The sequence below is a fragment of the Bufo bufo genome, chromosome 3 (genome assembly GCF_905171765.1).
Source record: "Bufo bufo chromosome 3, aBufBuf1.1, whole genome shotgun sequence".
Taxonomy (NCBI): Eukaryota; Metazoa; Chordata; class Amphibia; order Anura; family Bufonidae; genus Bufo; species Bufo bufo.
The window spans coordinates 474,541,949-474,558,534 of NC_053391.1; positions in this window are offsets into that span (position 1 = coordinate 474,541,949).

Sequence of the window (16,586 nt, forward strand, 5' to 3'; positions counted from 1 at the left end):
TTCAATAGTGAGAGGATGATGGGCATTGATTTATAGGGATTAGACGTGATTATTAGGAGGTCGTCTGCAAAAGCAGCTAGTTTAAATTCTATACCCTCTACTCGTAAGCCCTGTATATTCTCCTCCTGCCTCAATGCTTGTAAGAGGGACTCCATGACGAGGACAAAAATAAGGGGGGAAGGGGGCAGCCCTGTCTGGTCCCGTTCCTGATTGGGAAGCTAGCTGAAAGGATCCCATTAACTGACACGGACGCTGAGGATTGGGCATACATTGAGAAGATTGATTTGATGAAAGGGTCTGGGATCTGGAATTTTTGTAAAGTGTAGCAGATGTAGGACCAATCAATTCTGTGAAACGCTTTCTCAGCGTCCGTGCCAATCAGGGTCAAGGGGGTATGTTTGTGGGAGGCATAGTAAAGGGAGTTTAGGACTTTAGTGGTATTGTCTTTACCTTCCCGTCCCTTGACAAAGCCCACTTGGTCTGGGAGGATTAGGGTAGGAAGGGCTGTATTCAGGCGAAGGGCGAGCATTTTGGCAAGGAGTTTTAGGTCAACATTGAGCAGGGAAATGGGGTGATAATTGGAGCAAGAAGTGGGGTCCTTCCCCTCTTTAGGGATTATAGTGATGGTTGCTCTTGTCATGTCAGTGGAAATGGGGGACCCTTCCAGAGAAGAGTTATAAATTGGGAGTAAATAGGGGGTAAGAATATTCTTAAAGGAGGAGTAGTAAAGAATCGGGAGGCCCTCCGGGCCTGGGCATTTCCATGTAGGGGTTGTTTTTATGGCCGCTTCCAATTCCTGGGAAGAAAAAGGTTTGGCAAGGAGCTCTTTCTGGGAAGGGGTTAGGGAGGGGAGTGAAAGGGAATCTAGAAAGCTTTTGGTTCGAGTCGCTTTTTCCTCAGAGGAGTATTTAAGTTCATGTGGGGGAAGATCATATAAGAACTTGTAAAAAAGTTTCAATTGTTCAGCAATGTCGTCTTATTTAAAAATGAAGGTACCTTGTGGGGATTTGATGCTCTGGACATATCGGGACTCCCTCCTCTGTTTTATCTTCCGGATGATAAACTTAGAGGCTTTATTGCCATGGGCATAAAACTTCTGTTGGGATGACAAGAAGTATTTTGCTGAGCGCTCGTTCAGGAGGTATTTTAATTCTGATCTGAGGGTTATGAGTTCCGACAGGTGCAGAGCAAGGTGGGAATGTTTATATTGTTTCTCAAGGGAGTGTATCCTTGACAGAAGGTGATTCAGCTTCTTCTCTGATTCCTTTCTAAGAAAAGAACAGAGGCTTATGAGTTTACCTCTAATATAGGGTTTATGGGCATCCCATAGCGTTTGGGGAGAAATGTCTGGGGTGTTATTAATAGAAAAATATTCTTCAAGATGGGAGGCTATCTGGGACTTATGAGAAGTTTTGCCTAAGAGGGACTCATTGAAGCACCAATTAGGAGCTCTAGGGGGAGACGACAATATTTGTAGTTCACATGTTATTGGGGCGTGATCAGAAAGTGTGATATGACCAATTTTTGCTAATTTACAAAGTTGCAGTTTGTCTTTAGGGATAAATATATAATCAATCCTAGTATATGTGTCATTAACCAGTGAGTAATAGGAAATGTCCAACTCATCCGGGTTTAAACACCTCCATACATCCACCAGGCCCAAGTTAAACAGCTTGACCTGGAGAGCTTTGAGGCCTCTGGTAGAGATTGAGGATTTTTTGGAGGATGAATCTAATAGCGGGTTGAGGGTTAGGTTAAAGTCACCTCCTAATATTAATGTGCCTTCTACATGTTTCTCTAGTAGATTCAGGAGGGAGAGAAACCAGTCTATCTGGCCGGAGTTGGGGGCGTACACATTTACTAGTGTAAAAGCCTGCTGGCCTATCAAACCTTTTAGGATGAGGTATCTGCCCGTTGGATCTGGAATTTGGGTTTGGAAAGTGAAGGGAAAATCTTTGTGAAATCCTATACTCACGCACCTTGAGGCAGCACCACCATCTCCACAGTGATACCATGTGGGGAATTTAGCGTATGAAAGATTGGGGTAATGATCGTGTTTGAAATGGGTTTCTTGTAGGAATATCACCGAATTATTTTCTTTTTTCAGCAGTGAGAAGATTCTGCACCTTTTAGAAGGCGATCTTAGCCCTTTAACGTTGTAGGAGACCAGGTGCACGTCCGCCATTATTTAATGTAAATTGTGAAATGCAAGAAGTGGAGGAAGGTCAACCTGGTCTCCCCAAGAAAGGCGCTGCCTGGTAGGGCGAGGGTCAGTGGATGGATAAGTCCCGTGTGAGTAACCTGTTTTGTAGGAGGGAAAAGCAAAGTGTATATAGTAAAAGTCTTACTGTCATAATTGGTAAGGTGGGGGAACGTCATCTTAAGTATGCATGAGGTATACCTGTGACAATAAGAAAAGGTAAGAACAAGTAACAAAAAACTCAACAAGAGTTTATAACTAAACTCAAAAGTTGAATTACTGTGCATACAAGTTAGTACTAAGCACAGAGACAGTGAGGGGGGTTTAGATATAACATCATACTGTTAAGTAGATAGAACCCTCAGTAGCTAATACTACTGGGTAGAAAAGGTCGGAGACCTAAGAAGGTAAAGGTATTCATTTATCTGGTAGAGAAAGTCTCTTTGGGGTAAACGCAAGGTACCCCCTCTTGTTTTTCTGTGCTCTTGGGGTGTGTAGGGTCTCCCAGGGCGATACAACAGGTAGGGACGGTAGAGATGATAGGTTCTGGACTATCTCCCAATTCTCTATGTCCAGAGGGGAGATTTTCAGGTGAGCGTATGCTTTCTCTAAGTCCCCATAGGAAGAGATGGTGACACGACGACCGCCATGGAGGAACGACAGTCCAAATGGGAAAGACCAACGATAAGCAATGTTATGCTGACGTAGCCACTCCGTTAGTGGTTTCAAAAATCTGCGTTTTTTCAGGGTAGACTGTGCTAGATCTTGATAAACGGCAATAGTGCTATCTTCCCATTTCAACGGTTCCACTTGTCTGGCTCCAGATAATATGGCTTCCTTGACTGGGAAGTGCAGGAACTTGCAAATAACGTCCCGTGGGGGTTCTGAAGCCTGCGGCTTAGGGCGAAGGGCTCTGTGTGCCCTTTCTATGATCACTTTGTGAACCAATTCCGGCCCCAAGATTTGAAGGCAGATTTGTATGACAGCCTGAGGGACATCCACTGGGGACACAGACTCAGGTATCCCTCGAAACCGCAGGTTGTTTCTCCTGCCTCTGTTTTCTTGCTCCTCGATTGCTAAGTACAAGAAGTTAAGGTGCTTCTGATATTCAGATAGGCTGTTAACAGCTTCGGTCTGATGAGTGATGAAGGCCGCCTGGTTCTCTTCCAGGGCCTCTACCTGCCTGCCTATGTGCCGGACATCCTCTTTAATAGAAGCTAGATCTTGGCTGAGAGGACACAGGGCATCTAGGAGTGCTTCTTTGAGGTAGGATCGGGAGATGGGGAGGCTATCAGGGTCAGGGGAAACATCTCTCACCCCCTCTGTATCGGCCGTCTCTCTGGCTGATTTGGAATTGCCGCTTCTCGGGGTGCCGGGCGCCATCTTGGGTTCCCTGTTCACTGCCGCAGCTGCCGCTTTTTTAATAAAGCAATCCATTTTGCCGGGCTGGCTGGAGGAGCGGGCTTGACCTGCTTGTTCAGATGTCTTTTAGCCACCTATTTTGACCATTTTAGAAACCAGTAGTGCTGTTTATCCAGGCTTTGAAGGTATAATCAACAGGAGAGCAGCGCTTCACATGACCGCTCGGCTCCGGCGCTAGCTTCGCCCCCCCGTCTCCACCTAGTTTTAGTAAGAACCACACCAGGGCCACCCAAAACCCAAGTAAAGCAAAATTATAACATATTAATAAGGTATAACAACTTTTTTTTTTGGTGAATGAAGAGCAACACCGAATGACTGTATTTTATACAAACGATTATATATATAAATATTGACTGTATATGATGAACAGAGCACATGCCCAAAAATGAAGCATGCACACCATTTTAAGAGAATGCTAATACTCGATAGTTGATAAAGTCCTAGGGCGAATAAGTGGTTAATGCTGGTTATCCTCAGCAGTAGAGATGGCCTTGCAGTTCGCCCGGCGGTCGTTTCGCGGTGAACTTGCTCGTTTGCGATTCGCCGAACATGCGGACATATGCCCATGTCCGCCGGCGTCAAATTCTTTTGCATTGTGCCGAACTTTGACCCATGACACATCCATACGGTGGGACTGGACAGCCAATTGAGACATTTCAGCACATGGACACACCCCCTACCCTATAAATAAACCCGATCTGACAGCCATTTTACATTTAGTCTTTTGCCAGTGTAGGGAGAGGTTGCTGTGCGGAGCAGGGACAGACTGTTAGGGACACCAGATGCTAGCTAATAGGGCAACAAAAGTCTTTTTAATGACCGGTATAGGTGTGCTATCGATAGGTGTGACATATTGAGGGGTGTGATATAATTATAATATACTTTCTAACATAAAAAGTATATCATAGTGCATTTGTATTGTGCAGCAGTTGTGTGCGGTTCTGCAGCGATACTGCAGCTATACAGAGGGACAAATGCTATTGGAATAACTAATTGCAACTGGTGTGATATACCATTTGCCCCCAAAAAAACAGATTGAGACATACACAGGAACCTAAAGTCCTAACTCAACATGTAGGTCCCTGATACTAATGTCAGGACAAGAGACAACCTTTTCCTCCAAACGGTAGTATGAACAGGAGTCTCACTCAGGCCTAAACACAAATGACAGGGAAAAAAGCAACATAAGTCAACCCACACAATAAACTAATATGGAAACTGAGAGCAGAAGGGTTCGGGCAGCGTGTATAGCTTAAAACTGATTGAGGCAGGCGTGTGATATACCTATAATATACTTTCTATATATCCTGACTGACTGCAAGTATTAACTGACCCTGGAGGTATGTGAGTTCATACACAGGAACCTAAAGTCCTAACTCAACATGTAGGTCCCTGGTACTAATGTCAGGACAAGAGACAACCTGTTTCTCCAAACGGTAGGATGAACAGGAGTCTCACTCAGGCCTAAACACAAATGACAGAGAAAAAAGCAACATAAGTCAACCCACACAATAAGCTAATATGGAAACTGAGAGCAGAAGGGTGCAGGCAGCGTGCATAGCTTATTTGTTACTCCTTTACAGTATATAGTGCGTTCAAAATGTGAAATAACTTTTCCTAAAATAATTTCAACTAAAAACATTGCATTCACTATGCATGTTATCACATTACTGCTGTTGTTATATGTATTTTATTTTTTGGTGTTGCCCCGGTCTGGTTAGGGGGCATTCCTGGGAACACATTCCTGCTGCAAACTTAAAACCTGCTGCCGTCAGATGTGTCTTCGTTTTTGTTTTGTTGTTGCTTCGGTCTAGTGGGGGGGGGGGGCATTCCTGGGAACACATTCCTGCTGCAAACTTAGAACCTGCTGCTGTCTGTATTGCAGAGTTTGGGCGATCTCTGTGTAGGCCTTATACTAAACCGTTATCATATACCTGCTGCTTTCTGTCATGATCATGCTGAGATATGTCTAGGCCTTACACTACACCATTACCTGCTGCTGCTGTCTGTCTTGCTGAGTTGGGCCGAGCACTGTGTAGGCCTTATACTAGACCATTAACATTTACCCGCTCCTGCCTGTCCAGATCATGCTGTGATTTGTCCAGGCTTTACACAAAACCATTACCTTTAGTTTCTGATGCTGCTACGTGTCCTGTAGAGTTAGGCGAGCTATGTGTAGAACTTATACTATGGTGTTACCATTTACCAGCTTTGGTCTGTCCTGATCCTGCAGAGTTCAGGTGAGCAATGTGTGGCCCTTATACTACAGAGTTTCCATTTACATGCTGTCTGTCATGATCCTGCAGAGTTTGGGCCTTTGATTTTTAGGCCTTATACTGTTGCGTTACTATTTACATGCTATTGTCTGGCCTAATCCTGCCAAATTATGTGTCTGCATTAGGCCTCTTTCACACGGGCGAGTTTTCCGCTCGGGTGCAATGCGGGAGGTGAACGCATTGCACCCGCACTGAATCCGGACCCATTCATTTCTATGGGGCTGTTCAGATGAGCGGTGATTTTCACGCATCACTTATGCGTTGCTTGAAAATCGCAGCATGTTCTATATTCTGCGTTTTTCACGCAACGCAGGCCCCATAGAAGTGAATGGGGTTGCGTGAAAATCGCAAGCATCCGCAAGCAAGTGCGGATGCGGTGCGATTTTCACGCACGGTTGCTAGGAGACGATCGGGATGGAGACCCGATCATTATTATTTTCCCTTATAACATGGTTATAAGGGAAAATAATAGCATTCTGAATACAGAATGCAAAGTAAAATAGCACTAGAGGGGTTAAAAAAAAATAAAAAATTATTTAACTCACCTTAATCCACTTGCTCGCGTAGCCCGGCATCTCTTTGTGTCTCCTTTGATGAAGGACCTGTGATGACGTCACTCCGGTCATCACATGGTACGTCACATGATCTTTTACCATGGTGATTCACCATGGTAAAAGATCATGTGACGTACCTTGTGATGACCGGAGTGACGTCATCACAGGTCCTTCATCAAAGGAGACACAAGGAGATGCCGGGCTACGCGAGCAAGTGGATTAAGGTGAGTTAAATAATTTTTTTTTTTTTTTTAACCCCTCCAGTGCTATTTTACTTTGCATTCTGTATTCAGAATGCTATTATTTTCCCTTATAACCATGTTATAAGGGAAAATAATACAATCCACAGAACACCGATCCCAAGCCCGAACTTCTGTGAAGAAGTTCGGGTTTGGGTACCAAACACGCATGATTTTTCTCACGCGAGTGCAAAACGCATTACAATGTTTTGCACTCGTGCGGAAAAATCGCGGGTGTTCCCGCAACGCACCCACACATTTTTCCACAACGCCCGTGTGAAACCAGCCTTATAGTACAGTGTTAACAATTAGCTGTTGATGCTGTCTGTCCAGATAATGCTGAGGACAACCAGCATGGACCACTTATTCGCCCTCGGACTATGAAAAGTATTCAGTATTATAATTCTCGTAAACTGGTGTGCATGTTTAATATTTACGCATGTGCTCTATTCATTGTATATTGTCAAGATTTATATAGTTATATATATATATATATATATATATATATATATTCAAAATCTTTTTAATAACATACAATCATGCTGTGTTACGCTTCATTCACCAAATTTGTATATTTTTTATTTTATTTCAGTTTATAAGTTATAATTTTGCTTTAATTGGGTTTTGGGTGGCCCGGTTGTGGTTATTACTGTACCAAGGTAGGGACCGCGTGTGGACTTCCCTTGTCAAAAGGTTTTGTGCAGTTAACATTGTACAAGACTGATTGATGAACCTAATACATTTTTATTATTTTATTATCTTCGTTTGCTTAAATCCAAATTTAGTTTCGAACATGGTATTGTCTTTCGTCTTGGAAAGGATGCCCGACTTCCTTGTTGACCTCTCTACATGGTTGGGTGTGACTGGCCTTATACTCATCCGTGCTGAAGTTCGGTTTTGGGAATGGAGCGTTATTGCCACAAGTATATATCAATATATACATTTATATTTAATGTTACTTCTTGACAATTATGTATTGATAATTTGCACATGCCATTTTTATATAAACATAGCTTTAAACTTTGCAGTATAAACTGTGGACTATATAATGTTCTTGAAGCCATGTCACCATTTTTCGAGTGATTCTACTCATTGCATCACATGTTTCTGTCTGTAATGCAGAAGCTATTCTCCGACATGCACAGTTAAGAAAATGGGACGCTATATCGGATCTATGCTGGTTATTTCTTAGCCCACTCCTTAATTTTTTTTTGTATCGGAACTGCTTATTTTTTTATGACACATTTGGTTTTTCAAATATTTTTTAAAATTGTCGCTCATATGAATTAAGCAAATGTTATTAATCAACATAGTGTTAGTCAAGTTATTAATCTGTTCACTGTATCAAATGTACAGTATAAAAGTATATTTAATTAATAGAAAATTTTATTATCATGTTAATTTTTGGGGATGCATGTAATAATATTTTTCTGTTAAAAATCACCACATTTGGTATTTAGCCTTGTACTTGGCACTATTCACTTTGGTCACTACTTGAGAAAGGTCCTATTGTGCTGACCAAAAAGTTACTTACTGTTTAATAAACACACAATTTCTGTTGGAACTTACAGGGCATTTGGTTTTTGCTATCTGATATATTGGAATATTTTATATTGGCCTTTACAATCTTAAAAAAAATAAGTTAAATAAAAAATTGGATGTTGAAAATATTGAAGATTTTATGCATGGGAGACCACTCTTGATGTAACCAAAGAACAAACATGCTGCTGTTGGGGTTGTATAATTTTTTTATAGTTATTTACCCCGTCTGCCGGGGGCCCATTCCTGGGAACACTTTCCTGCTGCAAACTAAGAACATGCTGCTATCTATTCCTGCTGAGTTAGGCCGAGCTATGTTTAGGCCTAAAACTACAACGTTAACTTACCATCTGACTGCTGCTCTTGTCCTGATCCTTCTGAGCTATGTGTAGGCCTTATACTCCACCGTTACCAATGACTGCTGCTATTATCCTGATCCTTCAGAGTTATGTGTAGGCCTTATACTCCCCCATTTCTATGTACCTGTCATGATACTGATGAGTTTGGGCTGGACTAAAGGTGCCTTACTGTAACCCTATTGGTTAAAATAAAGCAGAAACCATAAAATTATATATAAAAAAAAACTGACGTTATAAGTTAAATAGAAAACCTTTATATTAACATTTAACATTATGCAAAAGCTTTGTATTTACATGTAAAACTATGGCAAAGCTTTATGTTGGTCTTGGATGTTTAACAGCACCTCCACGGCCTTATTGTGCTTCTCCTCCAGCATCATTTTGTGGGAAAACTGGTGCTTCAGCTCCCGCAACTTTCGCAGCTGGTGCCCCCGTAGCTCCGTTAGATCTTTGTGGTGCTCTAAGAATTATTTTTTTTTAAGTTGTATTAGTACTGTTTAAAAAAAAATAATTATGATTGCTAATCAGATTAAAAGCCAATTAGTGATTAGTGTATAAAACAGCTGACAATTACATCTTTCGTTATATAGTTGCTTAGTTAGGAATAGTTATAGCTATCCATACATACATGATACAGACATAGTGGTGTGATGTCAGATAAAGTGTTTCTAAATATTTGTGATATCGAAAATTATTAGTAATATTTTTCAAAATACATACAAATTCACATTTTATCTTGTTTGAGTAGATATTAATGATTTGGGGCAATAAGTATTGTTGTGAGTCTACTAAAACCAGATAAAATCTGAATTTGTATGTAATGCGAAAAATCTTAGTAATAATTTTCGATATCACAAATATTTAGGAACACTTTATTTGCATATAAATACATTTAAATAACAAGCATGTGATATGTAACACAGTGCTGTAATGTTGAATTACTTACAGTTATCAGGAGATCTAACTCGCCGTCGGTAAAGTTACTTCCGTCCATTTTTTCCAGTCTTCTTCTGAACCGAATGTTTGACAACGCTCGGAAGATTAAGCCACGCCCATATATACGCATGCGAACACGAATATTTTGACGACTTCTCGCGCTAAAAAACCAATGCACGAATATAACGAAGTCACGAATATGACAAATATTTCACAAATATTTCATGAAATATTCGTGAAATATCTCAAATTCGAATATATCCCCTTCTGCTCATCACTAACCGTGAGGAGATCCTGAGGCCCATTGTTGTGCCATTCATCCACGGCCATCACCTCATGTTGCAGCATGATAATGCACGGCCCCATATTGCAAGGATCTATACACAATTCCTGGAAGCTGTAAACATCCCAGTTCTTGCATGGCCAGCATACTCACCGGACATGTCACCCATTGAGCATGTTTGGGATGCTCTGGATCGGCGTATATGACAGCGTGTTCCAGTTACTGCCAATATTCTGCAACTTCGCACAGCTATTGAAGAGGAGTGGACCAACATTCCACAGTGTCACGGAACCATGAACCAGACGTACAACAAGAGATAAGTGAAAATAAGAAGGCTTTATTGAAAATAAAGCTGTAAAGCAAAAGTCCAAACGGATGGTGAAACCGAGCAGAGTCTTTGCGAAGCCAGAGGTCAGGAACCAGAAGGGTAGTCAGACGAAGCCAGGATCAGGAACCAGCAGGGTAGTCAGACGAAGCCAGGATCAGGAACCAGCAGGGTAGTCAGACGAAGCCAGGATCAGGAACCAGCAGGGTAGTCAGACGAAGCCAGGATCAGGAACCAGAAGCAGCAGCAGTCTTAGAAGCATGTGAACACAAGAGGACCAAGCAAGGAACTGAAGCCACAGACCTCCTATATATATGAGCTAGGCATCCAGCTCCTCCCAGGGGAAGGAGGAGCCGCAGGGTGGAAGGCTACAAGAAACCCAGAAACCAAGATGGCCGCCAGCACATGTCAAACGAAGGAGAGCAGCAAGCAGGTAAGACCATGACAGTACCTCCCCCTCAAGGGCCCCTCCTCCGCGGAGCACAAAACGGTTTCTGAGGGAAGCGTGCGTGGAAGGCTCGGAGCAAGGCAGGAGCATGGACATCTGCGGAGGGAACCCAGGAACGCTCCTCTGGACCATAACCACGCCAATGGACCAAAAACTGCAACCGACCGCGGACCAGGCGTGAGTCCAGGATATTGCTCACCTCATATTCCTCACGATTGCCCACTTGGACCGGACGAGGCCGAGGAACCGAGGAAGTGAAACGATTACACACCAGTGGCTTCAACAGGGAGACATGAAACACGTTGGAGATCCGCATGCCAGGAGGAAGCGCAAGGGCATAGGCTACCGGGTTTACCCTGCGAAGCACTCGGAAGGGACCAACAAAGCGAGGCGCCAGCTTGGGAGTGGGCACTCGAAGGTTGAGGTTGCGGGTGGACAACCATACACGGTCTCCGACCTGGTAGGAAGGAGCAGGCGCTCGTCTGCGATCAGCCTGGAGTCTCTGGCGCTGCGCAGAGACCTCAAGGGACTTCTGGATCTGTACCCAAGAAGCACGTAGGACGGAAAGGTGATCCTCCACAGCCGGAATATCCTGGGGAGAGAATACCTCCGGTAACACGGCAGGTTGGAACCCATAATTGGCCATGAAGGGAGACGTCCCAGAGGAAGAGTTCACCGCCGTGTTCCTGGCAAACTCAGCCCAAGGCAGGAGGTCAACCCAATTGTCTTGGTGATCGGAGACATAGCAACGAAGGAATTGCTCCAAGGCCTGATTGGATCGTTCTGCGGCCCCATTGGACTGATGGTGGTAGGCCGAGGAGAAGGAGAGATGAATCCCCAACTGGGAGCAAAAGGCGCGCCAGAACCTGGACACAAACTGACTCCCCCGATCCGACACAATCTCCTTAGGCAAACCGTGCAACCGGAAGACCTCCCTGGCAAAAATCGTGGCCAACTCTTGTGCAGAGGGTAACTTCTTGAGAGGAACACAGTGGCACATTTTGGAAAACCGATCCACAATCATGAGAATGACCGTATGGCCTCGGGATGCAGGGAGGTCCACAATGAAATCCATCCCCAGGTGTGACCATGGGCGCTCCCCGGTGGCTATGGGTTGCAGAAGGCCCAACGGAAGGTGCCGAGGGGACTTACTCTGGGCACAAACGGAGCATGCCGCTACATATGCGGCGATGTCGGAACGTAGGGAAGGCCACCAGAACAGACGTGAAACAGCCCAGGACAGCTGATTCTTTCCAGGATGCCCCGCGGTCTTGGAGTTATGGTAGGTTCGCAACAACCGAGTGCGCAACTCCTCAGGCACAAAACATCTGCCGTTGGGTCTCCCAGAGGGAGCACCAGATTGAGCCGCCAAAATCTGCTCACCCAGGGGAGAGGTCAGGCTGGTGCGAATGGCGGCCAGGATCTGATTCGGAGGTATGACCGAAGTCGGAATCGACTCCTCCCTGGACAGCTCGGAGTACTGCCGTGATAAGGCATCCGCCCTGATGTTCTTGGAACCGGGTAGGTAGGAGACCACGTAATTAAAACGAGACAAGAACAGAGCCCATCTGGCCTGACGTGGTGTCAATCTCTTGGCCTCAGAAAGGTAGGTCAGATTCTTGTGGTTCGTCAGGATGAGAACCGGAACCACCGAACCCTCGAGCAAGTGCCTCCATTCTTTAAGGGCCTGCACGATGGCCAATAACTCCCTGTAACCAATCTGATAGTTGCACTCCGCGGAAGACAGTTTCCGGGAGTAAAACCCACAAGGAAGCAGAGGACCCTCTGGTGTTCTACGCTGAGACAGAAGGGCGCCTACTCCCGTCTCAGACGCGTCCACCTCGAGGACAAAGGGCAACCCAGGGTTGGGATGCGACATCTTCGGAGCCGACACAAAGGCGGACTTTAGGGCCTCAAAAGCTCGGATGGCCTCGAGCGGCCAGACCTGGGAATTACTGCCCTTCCTGGTCAGATCCGTGAGAGGCTTGGCCAGCATGGAAAAGTCCCTGATGAACTTCCGATAATAATTGGCGAAGCCCAAAAAGCGCTGCAGGGAACGAAGACCACTGGGCTGGGGCCACTGTAAGACAGCCGAAACCTTCTCAGGATCCATGGAGAACCCCTCAGCGGAAATGATGTAACCTAAGAAGGTTACCTGGGATCGGTGAAATTCGCATTTCTCAAGCTTACCGAACAGCTTGTTCTCTCGTAACCGTTGCAACACTCGTCTGACATCCAGAATGTGGGCCTCCATGGATTCAGAATATACCAAGATGTCATCCAAATAGACTACCACACACTGCTGCAACAGGTCACGGAAAACATCGTTGATGAATTCCTGAAAGACTGCGGGCGCATTGCACAACCCAAAGGGCAAAACCAAGGATTCGTAATGACCGGTCCTGGTGTTAAACGCGGTCTTCCACTCATCGCCCGCCTTGATCCTTACCAGGTTATATGCCGCCCTCAGGTCGAGTTTGGTAAAGACCGTGGCCCCTTTAAGGCGATCGAACAGCTCGGAAATCAAGGGTATCGGGTAAGCGTTCTTGATCGTGATGCGATTGAGACCCCTGTAATCGATGCAAGGCCTCAACTCACCGCCCTTCTGTTTCACAAAGAAAAATCCAGCCCCTGCCGGGGACGAAGATTTGCGAATGTGTCCGCGTGAAAGCGCCTCCCTCACGTACTCCTCCATGGCCTCATTCTCCGCTACCGACAGTGGATAGACTTTGCCACGAGGAGGAACGGCACCAGATTGTAACTCTATGGCACAATCGTATGGGCGGTGCGGAGGTAGGGCAACCGCGCGCACCTTATCGAATACATCCCGGTACTCCTCGTATTCAGGAGGCAACAGAGAGTCCGAGGAAGTACACAGCAACTTGACAGACCCATGGATGCAACTAGCCCCACACTGCGGTGACCACGAGAGGATCTCGACCGATCTCCAATCGAAAGTCGGATTATGCTTCTGGAGCCAGGGGTACCCCAAGACCACCGAGTAGTGTGGAGACGAAATAACCTGGAGGCAGACCGACTCTCTGTGAACGGCACCAATGGCTATCCCCACTGGAAGGGTCTCATGAGTCACGTGTGGCGGCAGAAGGGGTCTGCCGTCTATCGCCTCAAGAGCCAGTGGGGAACCTCGAGCCTGCAGAGGAATGGAATTGGCGGCAGCGAACACACTATCAATGAACAAACCACCAGCACCAGAGTCCACCAACGCCTGGGTCGTCACCGAGCCCCCGACCCAGGAGAGGACAACAGTGATCAGTGGTTTGTCAACACGGGAAACCGGGGACGAGGAGACTCCACCCAAGATCTGCCCCCGACAGGATCTCAGGGTACGAGCGTTTCCCGGACGGTTCGGACATGCCAACCGAAAATGCCCACCGAGACCACAGTACATGCATCGGCCCTCGCGTCTCCGGAGTGCCCTCTCCCCCTCGGACAGGCGAGCAAACCCCAGCTGCATGGGTTCACCCCCAGACAAGTCATCCCCAGGAGGTGTGGGAGGAGAGGGAGGCACGGGTGGGACAGCAAACGTAGGCACCAATCTGTTAGAAGACCTCCGCAGGTTCTCCTTAAAGGAAGGTCTCTCCCTGAGTCTGGTGTCAATCAAAATCAGGAAAGAAATAAGAGACTCGAGCTCAACTGGTAGGTCCTTAGCTGCAACCTCATCCTTCAAGGCATCCGAGAGACCATGAGAGAAAGCAGCGACCAGAGCCTCATTATTCCAGCCCACCTCTGCTGCCAGGGTACGAAACTCAATGGCGTATTCAGCTACGGATCGTGAACCCTGTCTGATGGACATAAGGAGCTTTGCAGCAGAGGCAGCACGAGCCGGTACATCGAATACCTTCCGAAGAGAAGCAACAAAACCGGAAAACTCGGCAACCACCGGATTGTTGTTCTCCCATAAAGGGCTGGCCCAGGCCAAGGCCTTGTCCGAGAGCAGCGAGATCAAGAAGCCCACCTTTGATCTCTCAGTAGGAAAGGCATGTGGCAGCAACTCGAAATAAATGCCCACCTGGTTAAGGAAACCTCGGCACTGAGTTGGCTCTCCCCCAAAGCGCTGTGGAAGAGGGGCAGAACCGGTCATACCCCGAAACACCGCAGGCGCAACAACAGGTGTCGGGGTAGACTCTGGCGCAACAACCGGAGCGGCAGTAGGAGCGAGCCCAGGAGCGACAACCGACCCATCGGCAACGGGAGCGAAATGAGCCATGCGTTCAAGCAGGGTTTGCAACGCCACAGCGAACCGACCCAACAGGTGATCCTGCTGATCAAGTCTGGCAACCAGCGTGGGTAGCGAGGATGGCCCTGTACCGTCAGAATTCATGGCTTGGTCCTAATGTCACGGAACCATGAACCAGACGTACAACAAGAGATAAGTGAAAATAAGAAGGCTTTATTGAAAATAAAGCTGTAAAGCAAAAGTCCAAACGGATGGTGAAACCGAGCAGAGTCTTTGCGAAGCCAGAGGTCAGGAACCAGAAGGGTAGTCAGACGAAGCCAGGATCAGGAACCAGCAGGGTAGTCAGACGAAGCCAGGATCAGGAACCAGCAGGGTAGTCAGACGAAGCCAGGATCAGGAACCAGCAGGGTAGTCAGACGAAGCCAGGATCAGGAACCAGAAGCAGCAGCAGTCTTAGAAGCATGTGAACACAAGAGGACCAAGCAAGGAACTGAAGCCACAGACCTCCTATATATATGAGCTAGGCATCCAGCTCCTCCCAGGGGAAGGAGGAGCCGCAGGGTGGAAGGCTACAAGAAACCCAGAAACCAAGATGGCCGCCAGCACATGTCAAACGAAGGAGAGCAGCAAGCAGGTAAGACCATGACACACAGGCCACAATCAACAACCTGATCAACTCTATGCGACGGAGATGTGTTGCACTGCGTGAGGCAAATTGTGGCCACACCAGATACTGACTGGTTTTATGACCCCTCCCCCCCAGTAAGGCAAAACTGTGCAGATTTCAGAGTGTCCGTTTATTGTGGGCAGTCTAAAGCACACCAATATTCATGCTGTCTAACCAGCGCCTTGATATGCCACACCTGTGAGGTGGGATGGATTATCTCGGCAAAGGAGAAGTGCTCACTAACACAGATTTAGACGGATTTGTAAACAATATTTGAGAGTAATGGGTCTTTTGTGTATGTAGAAAATATTTCAGATCTTTGAGTTCAGCTCATGCAAAATGGGAGCAAAACCTAAAGTGTTGCATTTATATTTTTGGTCAGTGTATCATAGTGCTCCAACATATGCTACCACATTGCTGATACTAGTGTTAGAAATGTGATTTTATCTATTGGAACACTGTAATAAAGAATTCATTATTTGCATCTTACCTATAAGTGTGCTATGGTCTGTACTTGAAGTTGTGGAAATTCTTTACTTCTGAGCACCTGGCTTACCAGAGTATTGACCTTTACTGATTGAATGGTGGAGAGTCTTAAAACATGAAACAGCTGGCAACTCTGCAGTGAAAAACAGTACCTACATAGCTACGGTATTTCAAAAGCCTTTCATCCAGCCATCTAGTATCCTGCTTTGTACTGGACAAGAACAAGAATCTCAAAATAACTGACTACGGATAGATGTTTTTACCTTTTTGGGGTATATTCTGACTTTGCTCATAACCAGTAATGTTGTAAGGCTCTTTAATTGACAAGGCATTAAAGGAGTATAGGATAGGGAATAACTATTAGATTGGTGGGGGTCCTACCACTGGGACCCCACCAATCACTAGAACTGGGTCCCTGTATCCCCTGCAGCCCCCGGAAAAGGAGCGGGCAGTCAAGCACGTGTGCGGCTGCTCCATTCATTTCTATGGGAATTCTGGACATAGCTGAACACTGTACTTGGCTATCTCCGGAACTCCTATAGAAATGAATAGAGAGGCACAGCACTACAGAAACCACAGCTGCCATACAGCACTGAACCATGTGAGAACATATTAAAAGTTTACCTTTCCATGTGGTCATAGAAACCTCTAAAG